Source organism: Zootoca vivipara, chromosome 8 (genome assembly GCF_965207765.1).
Source record: "Zootoca vivipara chromosome 8, rZooViv2.hap1.1, whole genome shotgun sequence".
Taxonomy (NCBI): Eukaryota; Metazoa; Chordata; class Lepidosauria; order Squamata; family Lacertidae; genus Zootoca; species Zootoca vivipara.
In genome coordinates, this window is record NC_142591.1 from 6,645,533 (window position 1) to 6,670,909 (window position 25,377).

Consider the following 25,377-nt stretch of genomic DNA (forward strand, 5'->3'; position numbering starts at 1 on the left):
AACAGCATTACTATATCTTTAGTTTTCTTTTCCATTCTTTTCCTCATGCTCCCCAGCATGGATTTTGCCTTTCCCATTGCTGCCACACGCTGGGTTGGCTTCATTTCCGCCCTCCCCACCAACCTGCCGTCATACCTGCCAAGTTGCTGTCAGAGAAATAAGGGACCGGGCCGGAAATAGCAGACCAGAAGTAGCGCTGCCGCCATTTTGGAACTGGGCAGAGCATGCTCAGAAGTGACTTTTGATGCTGCTCCGCCCAGTTCCAAAATGGCCACCACACCAGAATAAACCGGGGAAAAACAAAAAAAAAATCGTTTTTTCTGCTAGGAACAGCTGGAAAAACGGGGATTTCCTGGGGAAAACGGGAGACTTGGCAGCTATGCCTGCCGTGATCACTGGCTACTTCTGTGGGAGCCATGTTTGTCTTTATCGCTTGCCTTGTTCACATATAGAGGTGGGGGAAGAGCTTCCTTTTCTCAACTCACCACATTCTGCCACTTTTGGCCCCCAGCCTGGATCGGTGACATTATCAGAGCTGAACTGGGAAGAAAAGTCCCTGGAGCAATGGACCTCAGAAAGGAAAGCGGGAGGGCCAGTCTCTCCTTATCCATGCGCAACCTTTCTTCAGTAAAATGAACCACCCTTCCCCACGTCCTCAAACAGAACAAAATGGTCAGTTAACAAATGTAGCTGCCTTCTCATATTTCAATTTGGCCCTTTCTTCCACAGAGCATAAGACGTTTTGTATAGATGTCCTGTCCTGACGAGCAGTTTCCTCTTAGTGCTTTTCTTGACACTCATTGGCATCTGAGCTCCGTGAAGCTTAAGCAAAAATCATGATCAATACCTGTACGACCCAAGGTCATTTTTTTCTCTCGTACTGCTATTTGTATGAGAAGAAAGAGCAACAGTGCAATGTTGTTATTTCAACAACCATTTGACTATTTTTTAAACATTGTGGTTGTGGCAGTCCTTACAGTTAGAGGAGTGTGTTTGCTAAAGGTAAAGGGTAAAGGGGCCCCTGACCAACAGGTCCAGTCATGTCTGACTCTGGGGTTGCGGCGCTCATCTCGCTCTATAGGCCGAGGGAGCCGGCATTTGTCCACAGACAGCTTCCGAGTCATGTGGCCAGCATGACAAAGCTGCTTCTGGCAAACCAGAGCAGCGCATGGAAACGCCGTTTACCTTCCCGCCGGAGCGGTCCCTATTTATCTACTTGCACTTTGATGTGCTTTCGAACTGCTAGGTGGGCAGGAGCTGGGACCGAGCAACGGGAGCTCACCCCGTTGCAGGGATTCGAACCGCCGACCTTCTGATCAGCAAGCCCTAGACTCTGTGGTTTAACCCACAGCGCCACCTGGTTTAACCCACAGCACCACCTGGGTTCATTTTTAACCCACATTCATTTTTAACCCACAGCGCCACCTGGTTTAAACCACAGCACCACCTGGGTTCATTTTAGAGGGGTGTGTTCGCTAGTAAGCCTATTTCATTGCTTCCTCCTTTCTGAAGAGTGTAGATAGGACCAGGCAACTCTGTGTAGCACTAAGGGCTACATCAGTAATATGCAGCCCTTATCAGCAAAACCAGGGTGGTATATCACTGGGGTGGCAGATGACTCCATTGTGTCAAACTGTCCATATTGTGCTAGATTTCCGAAAGGCAGTTTAGCTGCCAAAATGGCCAACTTAAACTCTGTGCTGTCTTGCTCCTTGTGGTTTAATTCGACAAATTCCATTTAATCACTCAGAATTTCCCCAATCCGAGTATTTTTGAGTGAAGGTTCATTCTTACAAACCTTAAATTCCTAGACATAATAATTCTGTTGTTGAAATTAGGGTGGGGGAGGCCATTGGGTTGTTTTTTTATTTTTATTATGCATTTTGTGGTTTTATATCTTGATTTTATTCTGTGAACCGTCCTGGGACCCCCGGGTATAGGGTGGTATATAAATGCAGTTTAAAACTATAGATTCCTCAGTACAGTTAATTACTGTCTTCTGCTATCCATTCACATTCTTATTAATTAGTAAGTGCTTTAGGTGGCATAAGTTTCTAGTTGATTTCATTTCCTCTTAAATATTTGAGTTTTGGATTATTTTCTCTCCAGATGCAATAGTCTGGCTTTCCAAAGCTGAATTTTTTCTTCCAGTTATTCTCTTGCTTCGCACCATTACATGGTTGGTTTAAAATGTGATTACTCCAATTCCTTTAGTTTGTGGCTTCATTCAAAAGGCATTACAGTTAAGTAGAAAGTGTGAACATTTTGGAAAAAATATATATAATAAGAAAAATATTGGAGAAAACTGGGTATTGAAAGCTGCTTAATCTAAATCATATATCCCAGTTTCCAGCGGCCCTTTAAAGTACGCTTCACGCAGAGTATACGCAAGTCAGAAGTTGACCTGGCTAAGAAAACGCTATCAAGAGCGTAGGGTATTATTTCCCTTATATGAAACCCCTTACTAGCTGTATACTTGTAAAAGTATACAGAAGAAAATACAAACGGTTGGGTTTCTTTAACTGAAGAACAAACTGACTCTAAAGAGACTTTAAACTAAAGATAAATGCTTTCTCTCTTAGCAACTTTATCTACCCACATTCCAACCTTCAAACCATTCCAAACCTCCCACAAACTCCCACACAACTCCCATTAAAATTCAACTAGGAATCTCTTAAACTGAGAATTAAATCACACTGAGAGATATTTAACTGAAAGAGTGATCTACTAAGAGATCTAACTAAGAGATGCAGAAGGGTTTCTGGCAGAGCCTTATATACAAGGAGCAGAGCCCACGCCTGTGATCAATTAACAGAAATCACCGGCACCTATTTCTCTTAAACAGACAGTATTTACATTAGACCGGCTCTAAAGTAACTTGACTATTCAAAAAATCCAACAGGACATACTTTGGAAATATTGTAAACTTATTTCTTCAACTATCACCAAAGTGAAATTGTTGCTTAAGTCTACTGGGAAGATTTGCCATGTTCAGCATTGGAGCTGTGTTGGGCCATTCTGAAATCAGGGACCTTGTGACAACGCCCCAAATATGCTTAGGTTTTTTGTGTGTGCTGGGTGTTGAGGTTTTGCTTTTCTGGAGCTGCTGTTACATAAACACTGGTGACTTGTTCCTGCCCTTTGGTTTTCATTTTCCTGCTGTTGCAAGGGATTGTAACACCCTTGCAAATATGTCTGCAAAATCTCCTGGCCTGCCTACCAACACATATCAGTGTGAGTCATTTGACAACAGGCTGAAAGGAGAAAAAGAGTCTAATTTCTTCCCGTTTATTGTAACTTCCATGACTGACCATCTAGAAGCAATCGCCACTCACCATTTGTGAGTAGATGGCTTGTTATTGATAAGCCAAGGGTGAGAGTGTTCATTACTCAGCACTAGGGAAAGCACAAATGATTTTTTCTTGCCTCAAACTTGATGCTTGGTTTTATAATATATTTCTGCCCTCCTTACTGACCCTTGCACCATAATATTTAATTCTGCATATGCCGTTTCTTCCAGGAATTAAGGCCACAAGTACTTTTCTCTCTTGATAATCAGCCATAAAACAGAATTAAACAGCATGTCTGAAAAGTAACACTGTAGTTTGCAGGGAATTGTAGCTCTGTGATGTCAACACCCTTAACAAACTACAGTTCCCATGAGTCTTTGGGGGAAGCCATGACTGTTAACATGGCATAAGAGTACAGGCTTAGGCAGTATGTGGACCGAGAACTCCCAGAAGTGCAAGCTGGATTTCGAAAGGGCAGAGGAACCAGAGACCAAATAGCAAACATGCGCTGGATTATGGAGAAAGCTAGAGAGTTCCAGAAAAACGTCTACTTCTGCTTCATTGACTATGCAAAAGCCTTTGACTGTGTCGACCACAGCAAACTATGGCAAGTTCTTAAAGAAATGGGAGTGCCTGATCACCTCATCTGTCTCCTGAGAAATCTCTATGTGGGACAAGAAGCTACAGTTAGAACTGGATATGGAACAACTGATTGGTTCAAAATTGGGAAAGGAGTACGACAAGGTTGTATATTGTCTCCCTGCTTATTTAACTTATATGCAGAATTCATCATGCGAAAGGCTGGACTAGATGAATCCCAAGCAGGAATTAAGATTGCCGGAAGAAATATCAACAACCTCAGATATGCAGATGACACAACCTTGATGGCAGAAAGTGAGGAGGAATTAAAGAACCTTTTAATGAGGGTGAAAGAGGAGAGCGCAAAATATGGTCTGAAGCTCAACATCAAAAAAACCAAGATCATGGCCACTGGTCCCATCACCTCCTGGCAAATAGAAGGGGAAGAAATGGAGGCAGTGAGAGATTTTACTTTCTTGGGCTCCTTGATCACTGCAGATGGTGACAGCAGTCACGAAATTAAAAGACGCCTGCTTCTTGGGAGAAAAGCAATGACAAACCTAGACAGCATCTTAAAAAGCAGAGACATCACCTTGCCGACAAAGGTCCGTATAGTTAAAGCTATGGTTTTCCCAGTAGTGATGTATGGAAGTGAGAGCTGGACCATAAAGAAGGCTGATCGCCGAAGAATTGATGCTTTTGAATTATGGTGCTGGAGGAGACTCTTGAGAATCCCATGGACTGCTAGAAGATCAAACCTATCCATTCTTAAGGAAATCAGCCCTGAGTGCTCCCTGGAAGGACAGATCGTGAAGCTGAGGCTCCAATACTTTGGCCACCTCATGAGAAGAGAAGAATCCTTGGAAAAGACCCTGATGTTGGGAAAGATTGAGGGCACTAGGAGAAGGGGACGACAGAGGACAAGATGGTTGGACAGTGTTCTCGAAGCTACGAACATGAGTTTGACCAAACTACGGGAGGCAGTGGAAGACAGGAGTGCCTGGCGTGCTATGGTCCATGGGGTCACGAAGAGTCGGACACGACTAAACGACTAAACAACAACAAGAGTACTTTACATGTACAGTGTGGATGTGATCCAGTGCTCTGTGGCCCCTAGCCAAGGCCTTTTTTCCCCTACTACTGTGTGTTTATACTAAATATTGCATTATATATCTCCTGACATACACAGAGAGATATCTATTAGATAACACCTTCCAGGGAAAATATGTCAAAGTTACTGCTTGGTGACAGTAATACAGCCATCTTGCATTTTTGAAGCAAGAAAATTTCCTCAATTTTTTTAAGGTAGTTAAACTGGATGAATTTATTCTGTGACCTCCTGAAGTATTGAAACTTCTATCGGAGCTTTCTTACGGAATTACAGCCACAGCATTTTATTTATCTTTGCCTACTATGTTTACTCTGGGAGATGTTAACAAGTGTGGTTCACAACATAAAAATACAAAAAGAGAACACAACACAAAAGTACACAATAAAACAAAAACCAACACAGATTCACAATATTTATCTGTTGAAATTGTACTCAGTTCAATCTTTCTATCTAATGTGTCCGCTTGTTGCAGTGGGGGAAGTTTTATTCAATTTGGCTCGCATACCATTAGTGTAGCTCAGTTTGTAGGATTCAGAGGCAGCAAGAAAAAGGAAGTAGAATGGCTGTTCCCACTGAAGAATACAGTAGTTTGTTTCAAGTGTGCAGTCAGGTAGTAGACCATTGGAGGTTAAAGCTGCAACAGCTACAGGCTTTCCTTATTTTCTAGAAAGAGGTCTGCTTAACTTAAATGTAAACAACTGAAAGCATTAAAATGTAAATGACTGAAATTTCCCAGTACAGTGGTGCCTCGCAAGACGAATTTAATTCGTTCCGCGAGTCAATTCGTTTTGCGAAAAATTCATCTTGCGAATCGCAGTTTCCCATAGGAATGCATTGAAATTTCTTTTTTTGCCCATAGGAATGCATTAATTAAATTTCAATGCATTCCTATGGGAAACCGCAATTCGCAAGACGAATTTTTCGCAAGACGCATTCGCCTTGCAAAAAAATTCGTCTTGTAGGGCATTCGTCTTGCAAGGTACCACTGTATAAGATGGAAGGGCACACAACCCACCAGTATGTTTTCCTCTCCAGCCTTAATAAAATGAACAACTATACTCTTGCTTCTTCCAGTGAAGCTGAAGCATGAGATATTCCTGGAGAATTGTCTGCAACCATCTCCCCAAGTTAACTCACACATCTGGAGGTGAATTTAGGCCAACTTACAAGCCCATGTGGAAAACATCTGCTGCACTTTCTCTCTTGGCAACTGTTTATGCCATTGTCTCTTGCTCTGAAAAGTCTCGGCTCTGTATGCACCTTATATTTAAGGCACATAACCTAAAGAATTCTATTTTTTTTTAAATAATATTTTTATTGATTTTGTAAAAGATACATTGAAAAAGAAAAATAAGAAAAAAAAGATACAAAAACGATAAAAAAATAAAAGAATAGAGAATAAAAAAATAAAAAATAAAAACATCACATAATCTTGTTAACATCTTATCATCGACTTCCCCGTCCCCCCTGCCCGACTCTTTTCTCTCTCTCTCTCTTATACAGCTTTTGCAGTACTCACGAATAATTAAACAATTCCAATTCTTAGTCTTACATCACTACTATTATTTGTTCAAACTTTGATAACCCTCTTAACTTCTTCTAATTACATCCTTTAGCCTCTAATTTCTCTCTAAGAAATATATCATATTCCCAAATCCTCCCTCTTTATAAAGTTTTACAATACTTCTTAATTCTTCCCCCTTCCTCTCCTGGGTAGCAGTTCCCTCAGAGCCACCACCAGATCCGTAAACCTTGAACCTCAATCCTTTCCAATTCTTAAACTTCATAAGCCGTCCTTTAAATAATACTTCACAAAAAATACATTTTTACCCCACACCTTCCCTGAGCCACTCCATTCCAGACCATTCTCCACTTTTCCCCTTTTGTTGCTTTAAGTACTCAGCCTGTCTCCCTCCCATATCTTCATTTTCCTTGTCCCCCATTATCATGAGACTCCTGACTGGATTGTGTCCCTCTTCTCTCACTAGAGATACACCAAACCAGTCCCAATCATCTTTTTCAACCACAATTTGATTGTCTCTGACTGAGGTCTGGCCTCCCTCTCTCACTGGCAGGCCAGAGCCCCAGACTTCGTCTCCATCTGGAGAGTCTTGAATCCAACAAAAGTCCTTCTCTGCCACTCTCACTGGTTGCTCTTCATCTGACTGCTCCTTTTTTTCTTCTTCTTGAAAATTTTCCTTACAGTCCTGTTCTTCCTCCTTCGCTTGTGGTTGTTCCACTTGGGGCTGTAAAATCCCCACTTGGGGCTGTAAAATCCTATTGGGATTACACAGTTCCTGAGTCATTTCTTGGATAAAATCCAAAATCTGTTGGATTTCTTCTGACTGCATGTCGGTTGTTTTGTCTAGCTGAGTTCTTTGTCTTCTCGTATTACACCACGAGGCATGTACGTTAGTTCCCAGGGTGTTGCTATTGTCTTTTATTTATTTTATCCATAATAAAGGCTCTCTCTTTTTTTAACATCCAGAGTTCAAGGCTTTTTAATTCTCAAAGTTGCCTCAAGATCACACTATATTGTAACCATACATCCAAAGTTCACCAAGATTGATACATAAAGGCTATTTTAAGGCTACAATCTTTCCCCTTGCTTCCTCCCGGCTCCACTGGTAATGGCTTCCAGAGTCCCGCTCCCAGGGTCCAGGAGGGGGGAATCGTTTAGCCTCACGACGTTCCTTGCAGAAATCCCAAATTAAAATCCTCTCTTCCCTTGGATCTGCCGCCTAAGGGAAGGGCTCACGTTAACTTTCTTAAGAGAGTTCTTGTCGTCTCAAAAGCACGGCTGCAGGCTAGTTAGCTGTTGCTTGAAATATCGGTGGGGGGGGGAGCGACCTCCGTTCCCTTGTAATTTAAACTCCCCTCCCGTGTCCAAATTTAATTTTTCTAAATCAGGTCTTGTTCTTTTACTCACGGTCGAATTCTATTTTTGAAGGTATCTGCCGCTCCCTTGTCGTCGGATCGGAGCTTTCCGCCATCCAAGTAGCACTGGACCCAAGGCTCCGTCACGTTCCCTCTGCTCTCGGCGCCCCCGGCATGGGGGCTTTCCGGGCAGCGAATCGTGACTATATGGGGCACAGCTGGGAAATCCAAGCCCCCAGAATGCTCAATCTGGGGTTCTACGGCTGGTCGCGGCGCTCGCGCGACTCTCCCCCTTCTTGGTGGCGGTGGGGGTCTCGGAGACCGAGACGATCCCCGCCGATCGGCAATGGCGGCAAACCGGAAGTCCTATAACCTAAAGAATTCTAGGAGCTGTGGTTTGTATTATTTGAGAAGGGTAAGCTGTCAAGGGACCCAGGTGGCGCTGTGGGTTAAACCACAGAGTCTAGGGCTTGCTGATCAGAAGGTCGGCGGTTCGAATCCCTGCAATGGGGTGAGCTCCCGCTGCTCAGTCCCAGCTCCTGCCCACCTAGCAGTTCGAAAGCACTGTTCGAAAGCAGTTCGAAAGCACGAAGTGCAAGTAGATAAATAGGTACCACTCCAGTGGGAAGGTAAACGGCGTTTCCGTGCACTGCTCTGGTTCGCCAGAAGCAGCTTTGTCATGCTGGCCACATGACCCGGAAGCTGTCTGCAGACAAATGCCGGCTCCCTCGGCCTATAGAGCGAGATGAGCGCTGCAACCCCAGAGTCGGACACGACTGGACCTGATGGTCAGGGGCCCCTTTACCTTTACCTAAGCTGTCAAGAGGTATAGAGGCAGCACCCTCCTCTCTTTCATGCAAATTTTGATGACATACATATACGAACCCCACTGCATTGATTTCCTTAAATATTCTATATTACAGTAATGTACCATAAAATAAGTATTAATGCAACGATCTTTTCTTTGCAAATAAAAGTCAGCCTTTTCTATATAAATAAAACAACAACTAAGGGCAGAGAACAGCTTCTACATGTTCACTTCCTGCCTGTGACTGTAGTGAAATGCTTATAATCTTCCCTTCTAGGAGACTAAAATACGGGTTCACTGTTTTGTGTAATGAAATTATCTTGAGAAAAACAACAAGCTTTATTTCAAAAACAAATTGGATTGCTGTATCTCTATAGATTTCCTCCTAAGTCTGTTCCTTATTGAAGTGGTCCCAGGCATTTCCTTTAATCTAGCAATTTGCATACATTCATTAAGCTAAGTGACGGGGGCATTTGAAGAGGTTTTTTGTTTTGTGCCTTACTGCATCTTCATGCCAAGCAGTGTTTAAAGGATGTGGCCTTCAATTTGCCAGCATTTATTTTAAAAGTCCAGTAGAGGCGCTTGATAGTTGAACATTAGAGAACTGGTGCAGCATATTGGGCTAAGAGACTGAGCTATGCATTAGAAAGCTCTTGGTCTGCATTGGACCTCTGCATGTTCTGGCTAGACAGCTTGAGGCAAGCTGCTCATTTATCCTCAGACTCCAAACTTCACTTTGGAGATAATACTCACCTTCCATACATGGTTTTATGAAGCATTTTGTTGTTTTTGTTTAGTTGTTTAGTCATGTCCGACTCTTCGTGACCCCATGGACCAGAGCACGCCAGGCACTCCTGTCTTCCACTGCCTCCCACAGTTTGGTCAGACTCATGTTCGTAGCTTCGAGAACACTGTCCAACCATCTCGTCCTCTTTCCCAACATCAAGGTCTTTTCCAAGGATTCTTCTCTTCTCATGAGGTGGCCAAAGTATTGGAGCCTCAGCTTCAGGATCTGTCCTTCCAGTGAGCACCCAGGGTTGATTTCCTTCAGAATGGAGAGGTTTGATCTTCTTGCAGTCCATGGGACTCTCAAGAGTCTCCTCTAGCACCATAATTCAAAAGCATCAATTCTTCAGCGATCAGCCTTCTTTATGGTCCAGCTCTCACTTCCATACATCACTACTGGGAAAACCATAGCTTTAACTATACGGACCTTTGTAGGCAAGGTGATGTCTCTGCTTTTTAAGATGCTGTCTAGGTTTGTCATTGCTTTTCTCCGAAGAAGCAGGCGTCTTTTAATTTCGTGACTGCTATCACCATCTGCAGTGATCAAGGAGCCCAAGAAAGTAAAATCTCTCACTGCCTCCATTTCTTCCCCTTCTATTTGCCAGGAGGTGATGGGACCAGTGGCCATGATCTTGGTTTTTTTGATGTTGAGCTTCAGACCATATTTTGCGCTCTCCTCTTTCACCCTTATTAAAAGGTTCTTTAATTCCTCCTCACTTTCTGCCATCAAGGTTGTGTCATCTGCATATCTGAGGTTGTTGATATTTCTTCCGGCAATCTTAATTCCGGCTTGGGATTCAAGAGGTAGCATTTGGAGCACAGGAAAGCACGATGCAAATAGAGCTCTTAAAAATATTTGTTTAGAAATGGAGAAGAAGAACATTAATTCTCAGCCAGCTTCATGCCTAGCTGGCATGCCAACCACCTAGTTGTTTGCTCGCAATGGGAGACCTTCCTGGCAACTGCATCCCGTCCAGTGGCCTCGTTCTTCCGCAGACTCTTTTTGGTTGAAGCACTTCTTCACCCAGCATATAGTTCAACTGGAATTTGCTACCATATGAGGCAGTGATGTCCCTCAACTTGGGTGGCTTTAAAAGAGCCTTAGACAAATTCATGATGGAGGAGGATGCTGCTGTTGGTGGAAGTGTGCTTCTAAATACCAGTTGTTGGAAACCGCAGGAGCTTTTGTGCTCGGGTCCTGCTTGTGAGCTTTCTATGGGTACAGTACCTGGTTGGCCACCGTGAGAACAAGATGTTGAGTGAGATGGACACCAGCCTGCTCCATCAGGCTCTTACATTGGTTGTAGCATGGGCAGCTGGATCACCAAAGTGCTTCCACTTTGATGATAAAGTTTTCCCCACTTTCAGCAATGCAGTGATTTTCTAGTGGTCTTAATGACCTGGAGTTTATAAAGCTGCTTGCAGAAGAAAACCAATTAATACTTAATAAAATGTGGTTTTTTAAATTCCTACTTGTATCTTACTCTACCCCCAGGGCTCAGAGTGATTAGCATGGACAAACATGTTCCCCATAGCAGCCAAGTCTCCCGTTTTCCCCGGGAAACCCCCGTTTTTCCAGCTGTCCCCAGACGAAAAAACAGATTTTTTTGTTTTTCCCCGGTTTATTCTGGCGCGACGGCCATTTTGGAACTGGGCGGAGCATGCTCAGAAACGACTTTTGATGCTGCTCTGCCCAGTTCCAAAATGGCTGCAGTGCGACTTCTGGTGCGGCAGCCATTTTGGAACTGGGCACAGCAGCATCAAAAGTCACTTCTGAACACGCTCCGCCCAGTTCCAAAATGGCTGCCGCGCTACTTCCGGTATGCTAATTTTGGTCCGGTCCCTTATTTTTCAGAGAGGAACTTCGCAGGTATGAGCTGGGGTCTGTAAAGTCTAGTCCCCCCCCCCCCAACTCAAGACCAGCAGCTGCTGCACACCCCCACATACGGGCTCTGTGGCTCCTTTCCCCCTATTTATCCTCCAAGTATGCATGTTCCCCCATGTTCAAAGATGAGGCCGTGGACTCTGCAGAGGTGGGGTAGGGGAGACAAATTTATTCTTCATTAACTCCACTTTCCCAGAGGACTCAGCACAAGAAAAGCCCACCTGACCACCATGTTCCCAGCTTGAGAAAGTTATGCTGCCATCATGTTTCCACACCCTCGTGTTCCCACTGGAACCATTTTCAAGGCGTGTGTGTGCTGAATAGTAATATAAAATCAATCTATTACACTGGTGCCCTGGATCTTCAGCATGTCTGAGATTGATCTGAGATGCTGCCTGTAAGCTAAAGAGGAGGGATTGGCCTGAGAAATTGGCAACTGAAATTGGCCCAGATGCTCAGTGTGGCTCATGGAGATTGTAAGGTTGGCATGAAAAGAAATGTTTGTGCTGGGGAAAAACTGGCTAGCCTAAATATTATTGTTACTGCTATTTTATTATTTCCTGCCCTTCATCTTAAGGTCCCAGGGCAAGTTATAAAATGGCAAGTGATTTAAACCAGCAACAATAAAAAAATAAGGTAGGCCCTAAAAACATGCACCTTGAATGCCAAAAGCCACTTAAGAGACTATTGTAGTTAAGGGGTATATAAATTGCTTAAATAAATCCATGGTGAATTGAGGAGTCTCATGAACAAAGGTCAACTAGGCTTGTGGCTCCCAGTGAGGGACTCCATTGTTTCTCCGAACCAAATAGCTACCGCACAGCTGAGCTTTCTGTAGGCAAATGCCTTTCTGCTTTTCATGTTAGCTTCAATGGAATTCTCTTTGTAGTCCTTCTATTTCTCATCTGTGAAGTTCTGTCACTGTGGGGATTCTATAAAAGGTGCCACAAGGTATTCTGTAGTTTTTGTTTCTCTCTGTGACAGTTGTTGAATGTTGATCTGAATTCAACATTAAACCTGGGAAAATGGTAAGCAGGCATATGTGTTTTATCACCATTGAAGTACAATCTCAGGTTTGTGTTCGCAGTGACTGAGCGTAGAAGTATAAACTGGGGAGGAAGATAATTTGTCAGCACAGCACCATTGAATGTCTTGTAGCTCCTGGAATGTTTTCTAGCCTTGGTAGTTCTAAGGAGGTATCCCATCCCGCCAAATTAGATCAATATTTGTGGAGCCTTGGGGGTCAAATAACTTTTCACTCGTGCCTACATGCACCATTGGATGACCTTTGCACTCAACCACTGCAGATATGGACTGTACGCACATAAAAATATAAGTTGGAATTGGCATGCCCAGTCCTATAGCTAGGATCAAACCAGAGGTTCATTTTTTCCTGATTGCCCTCACCCAGTGTAACAGAAGCTGAGTGAAGAGGGTAAAAAAAGGAAAAAGAAATTCTTTCAGATACTTTTGGCTTTGGCAGGTTAACCTTGTCCACCCCTTCCACCATTTGACCTTATCCCATATTTGAAGAGTCTTGTCTCTTTCCGTCATTGACAGGTGGCTGGTGTGGGGCAGAGAACATTGACAATATGGTGCAATGGAGGAGGCCCAGAGGGAAAATCCTCCAAGGCACTGTATTTTTCACATACTCTAGGGGACCCAGGTGGCGCTGTGGTTAAACCACAGAGCCTAGAGCTTGCCGATCAGAAGGTCGGCGGTTCGAATCCCTGCGACGGGGTGAGCTCCCGTTGCTTGGTCCCAGCTCCTGCCAACCTAGCAGTTCGAAAGCACGTCAAAATGCAAGTAGATAAATAGGAACCGCTACAGTGGGAAGGTAAACGGTGTTTCCATGTGCTGCTCTGGTTTGCCAGAAGCGGCTTTGTCATGCTGGCCACATGACCTGGAAGCTATACACCGGCTCCCTCAGCCAATAATGCGAGATGAGCGCGCAACCCCAGAGTCGGTCACCACTGGACCTAGTGGTCAGGGGTCCCTTTTTAGGGCAGGGGTCCCCAGACTACGGACCCCGGGACGGATACGGCCCAATTGGCCTCCCAATCCGGCCCGCGACGACCCCCGCCGCCCGCTGCTGCCGCCGCCTGCTCTTACAGCGCGCTGCGCGGCGGCGCACTTCCAGATCAGAAAAAAATGCCAAAAATCGTTTCTGCGCATGTGTATGGGCCTCTCCCGACCCAGAAGAGGTCATTTCCGGTGCACTTCCGGGTCGGGGGAGGTGCACTTCTAGGTCGGGGGAGGCCATACGCATGCGCACAATTTTCGGCGATTTTCCCGGCCTGGAAGCGCGCCACCGCGCCAGTAAATGGGTGTGCGCATGCGCACTGACGCGCACTCCCCCACCCTCCGGCCCACTGTGTGCGCACTCTCCCGCCCTCCGGCCCGAAGGCGGGTAAGTCTGGGGACCCCTGCTCTAGGGGAAACTGTGGTGTTATAATAGAGAGCATCTTGAATTTTGGTCCACAAAACAGGCACAATTTTAAATGTGCAGTTTTCTTTCCTTTATTCAAAAGCAACGTTCCACCCCCCTCTTTTAATAGCTTTTCAGTTGTCTTTAGGAAAGGCTGGAATGTTGTTATATTATTGGGTGGTAAAGCTAAATAAATAACTACAGGGAGCTTTGTGCAGGACATATGTGAGGTGATTTGGTTCAAATCCAGATTTGGTGCTTTGTAAATCAGCCCCCACCCCAGATCTGAGGTGCTTCATAGGTTGCCTCAATTCATCTCATCAGTCTGAGCCCATGTCTTCCTCCTTCATCCATTCATTTCCTTTCCTTTTGACAGAAGTGGAGGAAATTTGCAGGCATGTTAGCACCTCTGGAATAGATACAGCCGGTTCAGTTACCAGCAAAGAGAAGCCTCTCTAACATTTTGGGGCAGAATTGGATGAAATTTGTGGGCATGAATTGTGGCAAATTTAAGAAAGATGCCTGTGGGGTTTTCCCACGTGGACTGTCATTATAGTTTTTGGGATCTGCTCAATTGCCCCCTTTCATTATTGGGAAATTAAACATTAGCTCTTTGTTTTATTTTGACAAAAATGGATGAAATTTGCAGGATAGCTGCAGTGTTTTTTTCTGCAAGCTTTTTAGGGTCCTTAAACAAAGATTCACTTTCAGACAAATTTCCCACAAAACAATGTAGGAGCCCCTGGGGCTATTTTTCTGAAAGTAGCAAGAGAGAAAGTACACATAAGTATGCAGTCAAATAGCTCCAGGGGCTTTTGATCCAGGAATTTAGAAACTTGACCTGTCAGTCACAATAGAGATCTCACGTTTACCTCTACCCAACCTGTCCTGGCATCTTCCTTAGGCTTAAAGGAGACCAAGTATTTTGCTCTTTGAAAACTCTTCCTGTCCTCAAAGCACTGGGATTGGTATGTGCTGGTAAAATCATTCCTTCTGGTTACAAGCTAGACCTGTCAGTCACAAAAGAGGCCCCTCCCCTCCCTGATCCCCTCTTTTACCTTAAGCCAGAGTTGTACATTTTGCTTTGGCAAACCTCTTACATCTCTCCACATGTCCTAGCCTTAACAGTTAAACTTAGAAACATCATTTCACTATTCACATAGGCTTGTCTGCAGCTTTTTTTTATTTCAAAAGAAAAAGTCGGGATCACCAAGGCTGCAAAGTGCTCAGGGGTTTCTGCCGCAACAAAGGCCTGGCCTGTACAGATTAGCCTCATTTTGTAGAAGTCCCAAATCTTTCCAAGGCACCCCACCTTTGCTCATTATTTAGGATTCATATCAATCTTTTGCACACCTAATATGTAGCAAATAAGGAAGAAGAGATGTTGCAGACTGGCTTGGATTCATTAGGCTCAGTGGGCGCAATGGACTTACCCAAGTGTAATGGAGTGTGTGATGTCTCCACCACTATTTGTACTTGATGTACAACATGTTCTGCTGTAACAAAGGATGAAGCTCAAGGAGAGATTATCCAGTCTTTTTAATTCAAAAAGGATTTTAGGATCTAAGTAGCTTCCCCTCTCCCCACTTAGATCTAAAGAACAGGTGGATTTGATCACATTCATTTGATCTCTAGAAGCTTAAAAGGGCCAAGAGTTTAGGAGGAATGGATTATTTGTAAGAAAAGACTAGAGTCAACCAGACAAAATCTGAGATTAGGTGTGTTCGTCTTTAATAATATCATTTATATTTCACCTTTCATCTTGCTCTCCGAGATCATCGGAGCAGGAATGTATCTGTTTTTTAAAATGGGAAAGTAGGTAAGTGGAATAGAGAACTTATCAGGAGAGGTAGTTAGCTTCAGTCACTCTTAGATTCAGCTGCTAGCCTGTCCCCTGTTTGGTACCTCAAGAAACTGAAGTTGGATCGTCATGTTTACCACATCAGGCAGTCCCAAATCAAGGGATGTAGCTATTGTTGGGGGTGGGGGAGAGAGCCTATTTATTTTGAATTACCAACTGATTGAGTCCAGAAGGAGTTAACTCTTTTTGAGGAGGATCTATAGGAAATATGAAACTTACGTTGGCATCATTGAACCACCTAAATTTGGATCAGCTTTCTTTCCCCACCTCCCAGATTTGTTTAAAAACATCATTCTGGGCAGGACAATCCCAGAGATCTTGCACAAAAACTCACCTTGTGCTTATCGCAAAGCCAAATAAGAGCCTGGAATCTCAGGATGAGGTTAGTGTTACCGTAGGTGGGTTTGTAGCTTGTTGACTTGGCTCAACCCAAAGAGTTCCTTATCATCCTGGAGAAATGTGGTCAGAATACTGCCTGTCCCTTTCCTACCAGGGTCAGAGACGTTTTGTTACTGAAAGCTTAAAATCTGGACCATTTCATGCCCTAAGAGGATGCATGTGGCTGAAATCTCAGCAAAATCTGGTTATTTGGGGGAGCGCTAAATTGTCAGAGTGTCCAAATAGTTCCTAGTCCCAAATGGCTGGCAGAAGATTTGTAACAGAGTTTGAGCAGAACCATTGATCCCTGTGGGCTACATCCTCTGGAGGACTGGGAAAAAGGGATATTGTACGTTGTACAAAAGATAACAATCATGCATGCATTTCTTTTCTAATCTTTAAAAGTATGTGTTTAGCAAATTTCCAGACCTTTGAAAGTCACTGGAGTGATGCAGTGGCTGAACTGATGTGAAGCTATATGTGGGCGGATTTCGTGGGGACAGATTTATTTAAATTCACAAAACAAGATACTTTCCATCATCTCGGCACTGTCAGTCAGGTAAAAATTAACTCAATTATTTATCAGTCCTACATCTGCTAATGAATCCTGGCAGTCTAAATTGACACACTGTCAGGAACTCTGCCGCCAAGTATTTTGTAATACCAGTAATTACCCCAGAAGGACGTAGTCACTCTCGTCTTTATAAATGTAAAGCAAATGCTTTTTTATTTTTGTAATGCTTTCAATTCGGGGCTGCTATCAATTTAATTACATTTAATTAGTTGGACAATAAAGAGCCACTGTCTTATTTCCCCAGCCTGGTTCTTGAAATTCTGTTCCTAAGAGAAATGGCTCAGGCTGCTGATTAACAGCTGAATAGGTTTTTGCGTGGGATGGTGGATGCGAAAGGCTGGACTAGATGAATCCCAAGCCGGAATTAAGATTGCCGGAAGAAATATCAACAACCTCAGATATGCAGATGACACAACCTTGATGGCAGAAAGTGAGGAGGAATTAAAGAACCTTTTAATGAGGGTGAAAGAGGAGAGCGCAAAATAAGGTCTGAAGCTCAACATCAAAAAAACCAAGATCATGGCCACTGGTCCCATCACCTCCTGGCAAATGGAGGGGGAAGAAATGGAGGCAGTGAGAGATTTTACTTTCTTGGGCTCCTTGATCACTGCAGATGGTGACAGCAGTCACGAAATTAAAAGACGCCTGCTTCTTGGGAGAAAAGCGATGACAAACCTAGACAGCATCTTAAAAAGCAGAGACATCACCTTGCCGACAAAGGTCCGTATAGTTAAAGCTATGGTTTTCCCAGTAGTGATGTATGGAAGTGAGAGCTGGACCATAAAGAAGGCTGATCGCCGAAGAATTGATGCTTTTGAATTATGGTGCTGGAGGAGACTCTTGAGAGTCCCATGGACTGCAAGAAGATCAAACCTATCCATTCTGAAGGAAATCAGCCCTGAGTGCTCACTGGAAGGACAGATCCTGAAGCTGAGGCTCCAATACTTTGGCCACCTCATGAGAAGAGAAGAATCCTTGGAAAAGACCCTGATGTTGGGAAAGATGGAGGGCACAAGGAGAAGGGAAGGACAGAGGACGAGATGGTTGGACAGTGTTCTCGAAGCTACGAACATGAGTTTGACCAAACTGCGGGAGGCAGGGGAAGACAGGAGTGCCTGGCGTGCTCTGGTCCATGGGGTCACGAAGAGTCGGACACGACTAAACGACTAAACAACAACAACAAAGTGGATGTGGAGCCCACTCTTCATTGCTGCCATCTCATTGTTCCATAACTAACATAACAAAAGCAAGGGTCTCTACAGTCATACCACAGGTTACAGACGCTTCAGATTGCGCAGTTTCGGGTTGCGCACTGCGCCGAACCTGGAAGTACCGGTATGGGTTACTTCCGGGTTTCGCCGCTCGCGCATGCAGAAGCTATGAATCGCGACCCGCGCATGCGCAGACTGCAGGCACTGCAGGTTGTGAACGCTGCGGGTTGTGAACGTGCCTCCTGAGCGTCTGCTGTACATTGTTGTTTCCCGCACACACTACACATTTTCTCCAAAAGCTATTGATTATTAGTGAGATGGGAACTTTGCAATATGCTAAGTCTGAAGGGAAGGTTAAACCGCTGTGGTTAAACCACTGAGCCTAGGGCTTGCTGATCAGAAGGTCGGCAGTTCAAATCCCTGTGACGGGGTGAGCTCCCGTTGCTTGGTCCCATCTCCTGCCAACCTAGCAGTTCGAAAGCACGTCAAAATGCAAGTAGATAAATAGGAACCGCTACAGCGGGAAGGTAAACGGCGTTTCCATGTGCTGCTCTGGTTTGCCAGAAGCGGCTTAGTCATGCTGGCCACATGACCTGGAAGCTATACGCCAGCTCCCTCGGCCAATAATGCGAGATGAGCGCGCAACCCCAGAGTCGGTCACGACTTTACATTTAAGTCTGAAGGAGTTTATAATCAAACTAGGATACAGGGAAAGGGGGCGGGGGAGAGCTTGCTGAATAAGACAGGAACAGAGCTAAGGCTCTAGTCCCATGGAAGGAAGGTAACCAGAAGTGCAAAATGGTCAGGCACGAGGCCTGTCCAGACGGTTTGCTGTAGGAGGTGAAAGTGGTACCCAAAGGAAAAGGGAAGCCAACAAGAGCCACTTACTCTAGGAAGAGAAGGTGAGGTGGTCAGAAGAAGAAGGGAGTTTGTAGAGCTTTGTAAAAGTTCCAAGAATCAGAAGAGAAGAGGAAATGGCGAGGATAAATGTTTCATTTTGACATTGAGTTGCTGTGGATACTGAGGGAAGGAGAACATGGGATTTGGGACTGAGGCGGCCAAGGAAGAAGAAAAGAACATTGCGTGGGGAAGAGAGAGAAGTGATCTCCTCAGGAAATGGGGACGTGACTGAGCTTAAAAGCAAACGCTAGGGGAAAGGGAGAAGAAAAAAGTGGGGATTTGGCCAGTTGATGGACTTGCCAGAGATGGGAGATTTAATAATACAACCATAGAATGGTAGAATTGGAAGGGACTCTGAGGCTCATCTAGTCTAACCACCTGTAATACAGGAATCTCAACTAAAGCATCCATGGCAGGTGGCCACCCAACCTTTGAAAACAAACAACAACCTCAAATGAAGGAGAGTCCACCACCTACTGAAGTTGTCCATTCCACTCTTGACCACCAGGAAGTTCTTCCTGATGTTTAGTCAGAATCCCTTTCTTGTAACTTGAAGCCATTGGTTCAGGTCCCACCATCCAGAGCAGCAGAAAACAAACTTGCTCCATCTTCCACATGACAGCTCTTTAGATATTTGAAGATGGCTATCATATATCCTCTCAGTCTCCTCTCATCCAGGCTAAACATACCCAACTCCCCCCAACTGTTCCTCTGTGGCTTGGTTTCCAGACCCATCACCATCTTGGTTGCCCAATTTTCCAGTTCTTGAGGTCTGGGAGAGAGAAAAGAGTGACATTTTAGGTGTTCATATTTTGGCTTAACATTTCCAGAAAGGAGTCTAATGCCCTTTTGTTGACTTTAAATTTACAAATGATAATGGAAGATAGCATAGATTTGATGGGTATTAGTAAGAGGATATATTAATTATAATCGATCCTCTACAGAGCCATGGGGGGGGGGGTAGCACAAAGAAAAAATGGCCAATGCCTGTTTTTTTAAAAAAACACGGGGCTTATACATAAAGAGCCCCAGTAGCAGAGTTAAAATCCCTTTTGTTAGGCAGATTTACTAAAGCATTGGAGTTGGTTTTTAAATCTTCCTAAAGTCAGCTGGCTCCCTTTCCCCCCTTTTCAATAAAACAGACCACAGACAGCACGTTAGTTTAAAATGCTTTACTCACAGTTACTAGATTTCAGACTTGCATTTTCCTTAATAGCAGTGATAGGAAATGTAGGTTCTTTGTTGAAAATGCAGCACAAGCTGCCTCTGAAACATATCTAAAGATGAGAAAGCTATGTTAAGGCATGTCTGCTCTGTTCCAATGTTGCTTGCGAGAGATTGGAGAGACCAAGAAAAAGTCTCACTTCTTCTCCAAAGTTGAGTGTGACCTAGGCGAGTGTTCTCTAGAAATTTATAGCTCTGTGGTCCTTAACCCTTTCATTTACTAACTAGCAGAAGCATCCATTGTTAAGTTTGCCAGGCAATCTTCCACAAGATCCACGTTGAAGGAGACAGTAGGCAATGGATTCACTGGGAGCGATTGCAACTCAACTTGTTTGGAGATGCCTGTATTGTAGCAGGAGTGGGAGCTGAGATTTTATTATGATTTTATATGTCATATAAACATATGTTTATATGTTTTATATATTTTTTTATTCAGGGTCTCTGGGGAGAGTCACAACAAAGGACTTATCAGAGATAAACAAAAGCATAAACTCTCAACTACATTCATGATAGGCACATACCGGTAAATACGTGCATAGCAGCTGGAGGCCGAGGAGAGGACAGAGAGTGAAGAACTGAGAGCTGGGCCTTCTCCTACCCTCTGGAACACTTGGGAAACTCAAGAACAGGCTTCCCCAAACTAAGGCCCGGGGGACGGATGTGGCCCGCAAGGCTCTTTTATGTGGCCCCCAGCAACCCCTGCCACCCGCTGCCGCCACCCACTCTTAAATGCGCGGCATGGCACGGCTGCCCGCTTCCGGGTTGCCAGAGCGTCGGAAATAGCTTATGCGCATGGGCAAGGGTCATTTCCAGTGCACTTCTGGGCCAGAAGAGGCCCATGTACATGTGCACAAGCTATTTCCGGTGTTCTGGTGACCTGGAAGTGCGCCGGAAATTGTGTGTGTGCACACATATGGGTGCGCGCTCCCACGTGCTCCGGCCCACAGCACAATCGGCGCTGGCAGCACTGGCCCTCAGCAGCGGAAGTTTGGGGACCCCTGCTCAAGAAACCTGCTTAACTGGGTGTGGGGAGGGCAGCTGAGTGGGACATAGTGGGGGGCAGCCTGAGGAAGGACCGACCACCCACCTTGGGCCTGTCCTTAGAAGGCAAGTTTCCAGGAACTTATCATTGTGAGATTTTTGTAGGTGAGCTGAGAGGGAAGATGTGTCAGAAGGAAAATGAATTGAGATTGGTAGATTATAGATATAGATATAGATAGATAGGCAGTTTTGTTTTACTGTAACATTTTTTAGAAGTAACTATATTTTAAATATATAGTTGTCGGTTGTTGCTTCAGCTTTTTGTACACTGCTTGGGGAGATATTTTTTTAAAATATATTAAGCAGTATAGAAATTAAGTAATCAAAAATAACCAATCAGTATATAAGAGGTTTACATAAGTGACCCAAAGCAGTAAAACAGGGCACTGTCAGTGCAAAGCCAGTCCCAGCAGAACCTCTTTGCTGGCTCATTCTCAACACTAGCAGGTCTCCCTCTTCTGCAGAGAGAAAATTGTCTCTGTTCATTCACCTCGGCTCTACAGCAGTCTTCTCAAAATGGCTGCCTGTGCCAAAAACTCTGTAATTTTTTTTTTGAAAGTTTCAGTCCCCTTATATCAGAATGCCCTTGTGAAGTTTGCATCAAAAACTGGGCTTGGAGAGAATATCTCCAAGGATACTGCAATAGAGGCTTTCTGCCGTTAGAAGAATGAGTAACAACATATGGTATCAATACAAAAAACCAATAATGATGAAATTAAATAATGGATATAAGTGGGAAGACGGTCTTTGGATCTAATGGTTACAGCAGGAAGAGTATTATGGACTTAATCGGAAGTATTCACATTTCTTTTTATTTCTGTTTGTTACATTGTATATAGGCATATTAAATTATATGTAAGGTAAAGGTAAAGGGACCCCTGACCATTAGGTCCAGTCGTGACCGACTCTGGGGTTGTGGCGCTCATCTCGCATTATTGGTCGAGGGAGCCAGCGTGTAGCTTCCAGGTCATGTGGCCAGCATGACAAAGCCGCTTCTGGCAAATCAGAGCAGCACATGGAAACACCATTTACCTTCCCGCTGTAGCGGTTCCTATTTATCTACTTGCATTTTGACATGCTTTCGAACTGCTAGGTTGGCAGGAGATGGGACCGAGCAACGGGAGCTCACCCCGTCACAGGGATTCGAACCGCTGACCTTCTGATCAGCAAGCCCTAGGCTCAGTGGTTTAACCACAGCGCCACCTGGGTCCCTTACAAATTATATGTAGGTAGCAACAATTAATTGAACTAGAACACAGATATGAGCAGTTTGTAAACTTAAATGCGACCTTTTTCCTTTATGGGAAATTCTTTGCTATTCATATTTTCTTTCTTATTATTATTTTCTTTGTTTATAAACTCAATAAAGATCATTTTAAAAGTGCTGTGTATCTGAAGAAGTGTGCATGCACACGAAAGCTCATACCAATGACAAACTTGGTCTCTAAGGCATAGCTGTCAAGTTTTCCCTTTTCTCGTGCGGAAGCCTATTCAGCATAAGGGAATTTCCCTTTATAAAAGGGAGAACTTGACAGCTATGCTCTAAGGTGCTACTGGAAGGAATTTTTTTATTTTTTATTTAAAAAACCCCCTGGGCTTGATAAAACCTGGGCTTGATTTTGGGCCACTGCAAATTGGACATAATTTCCAAGAATCTGATTATTTCTGTATTAGTTTATGCTGTATTATCATAATAATTAAAGCTATGTTAAAGCTATGGTTTTATGCATATATATGTTTTAAGCATAGTTAAAGCTATGGTTTTCCCAGTAGTGATGTATGGAAGTGAGATCTGGACCATAAAGAAGGCTGATCGGCAAAGAATTGATGATTTTGAATTATGGTGCTGGAGGAGACTCTTGAGAATGCCATGGGCTGCAAGAAGATCAAACCTATCCATTCTGAAGGAAATCAGCCCTGAGTGCTCACTGGAAGGACAGATCCTGAAGCTGAGGCTCCAATACTTTGGCCACCTCATGAGAAGAGAAGACTCCCTGGAAAAGACCCTGATGTCGGGAAAGATTGAGGGCACTAGGAGAAGGGGACGACAGAGGGCGAGATGGTTGGACAGTGTTCTCGAAGCTACGAACATGAGTTTGACCAAACTGCGGGAGGCAGTGGAAGACAGGAGTGCCTGGCGTGCTCTGGTCCATGGGGTCACGAAGAGTCGGCCACGACTGAACGACTAAACAACAACAAATCATAATAATACAGAAAAGGGAGTTAGTCGCTTGAGGCGAATATTGCACTCGCCAAAGAAAAAGTATCTTGCAGTGGCAGTAGGAGTTAATTTCATTCTCATCACGAGAGTACTCAGAGGGAATAGTGCCTTGCCTTAGCTCCTGCATTATTTCCAATAAATATGGAAATAATGTCTCAGTACTTCAACCTGTTTGGAGATCTCATGGGAAATATCACAAGATTACGTGATGTGTTTGAAATTAATCCATGGAACACACTCTGGTCCTGTTTCTGTGTTTGCTTGCAGGGGACAGTAAATACCTTTTGTCCAAACTTGGCATTGCACTTTGTCTACAATAAGGGTATTTATTTACATAAATAATGGAAAAGTAGAAAATGTAGCTTCACAAAATCAACAGACAACATCACATGGCAGTGTGCTGGTTTTATTTCTCTATTTAGGCAGCTTTGTTACTACATTGGCCAGCCTTCTTTTTTTTTTAACAGCTATTCCTGATTTGTTGGTTATTTCGAAGGTCGTGTGTATGTTTGTTTCCCAACAAATGAATAAGAACTATAGGAGAAAAGAGATAGAGGTTTTTGTATGAATATATGCTTCCAGGAGGTGATGGTATCTCTTTTCCGTGTTGTTTCTGGTCTCACACACTTTTCTTAAGAAATGTTCTTTTTATTTCAGGTTTCCCTGGAATCTTGGGTGGTTTCTCTTGCTGAATACAAAAATATCCCTTGCTGAAAGCAGCTGGCTGAGAAATATCTTCACCTTAGAGCCAGCATTGAAAAGTAAGTGGTCAGAATTATTCCTTCCATTGATGACATTTAATATATTAGAACTGTTGCTGTTGTCACCAGCATTGTGAAATGTGTACCTGTTTCAAAGCACAGTAGTTATGCCCTTTTGAGTAAATTGCTCTGTGTTGTTTGACAGAAAAATGAGGTATAAGTTGTAACAGCCATCATCACCACCACTCCCTCCCCCAAAAAACATTTTTGCTTGCTTACTGGAGGCCCTTGCTCAAGGTCATCCTCCAATGGCACTGGACACCAGTCAGGCTGGCAAAAATTAATCCCTCCCTGTCAGGGTTTGTTGTGACTACTCTTGAGTAATGACCGTCCACATGCTTGTCTTTCAGACGTTTTTATTGGTGCACTTTATTTACAGTGTAACGGATTGCTCATTTCATGTCTACCCGCTCGAGTCAGATTCCTGCACTACCCCCTTCCGCGTTCGGGACCAGCATAAAAACCTCGGAACTGAGAAGCGCCTCCCTTTCCTCCTCCTCCGCAATTCCGGCGTCGGGGGGGGACACGGGTCTTCTGTCTGACCTATTCCTGTCCACTCTTTCCGCCTCCCTCTCTTCTTGCCTATGGAGCAGGGGCTCTTTGATGTTGTCAGAGCCCTGGCACTCCCTCTCCGTTTCCTGACTCACCCCTTCAGACCCCTTGCTCTCATGACTGCTGGGAGACAGGCTGCTTCTGATGAGGGGGGAGGGTTCTCTATAATCCCTCCCCCTTACACTCCCTTTCCCCATTATGTTGGGAGGGCTGTGGAAAGCTTGGTTACAAACTTTTGGGATAAAGTATTCTCCATTATATCTGCAACTGCAGGCTAACACCTTTCTCCAAATCCTGCCTTCGCCCAACTATCTTTGGACATAGACTTAGTCTCCACCCTGTGCCCCAATGAACTAGTAGGCTTCCTACTGAACCACAGCACGATTAGCGATAGCTCAGCAATGGAAGAACCAGATTGAAATACCCTTGAAGGTATGGGAAAATAATGTCTGGGATACAGCAGTGTCTGAGCATCTCATCAGAGACAGGAGGGCAATTGAAAGCCATAACGAATAGAGACACCTTCCAAGAAACGTGGACCCAATTTATTATTATTATTACTATTATTATTATTATTATTATTATGTTAATGGCCAAAATCGAGACCGTCTTATCCCAACCGCTCATTATTCTCAGTGGAGGGGTTACTTAAAGTAAATAAGTTACTTAAAGTGAATGCTGAATGTGTAAGTGTATGCACATTGTAAAAAAATGGTTTTGAACAACTACACAGTGTTTCCAGGGCTTTATTATCTTATGGTTGAAGTAGCCAGAAAAGTAGGAAAAATGTGGCTGGTTTTGAGTGAATTATTTGCCGCAGAACGGCTTGCAATCGTGGTATTGCTCAGCTCACTCTTCTTGTGTATGCCAAGCATTTTTATGCCAAGCTG

General features: G+C 44.0%; 1 protein-coding gene across 3 annotated transcripts in view; it reads left to right on the top strand.

Moving 5' to 3' along the window:
- Nucleotides 1-25,377, top strand: part of ENOX1 (ecto-NOX disulfide-thiol exchanger 1) — a 264,024-nt gene that overhangs the window by 48,467 nt on the left and 190,180 nt on the right. For all 3 annotated transcript variants that reach the window (XM_035103500.3, XM_088676096.1, XM_035103504.3), the window contains exon 2: nucleotides 23,832-23,935. The gene's annotated coding sequence lies outside the window, so the exon portion shown is untranslated. The remainder of the gene's footprint in view (nucleotides 1-23,831; nucleotides 23,936-25,377) is intronic.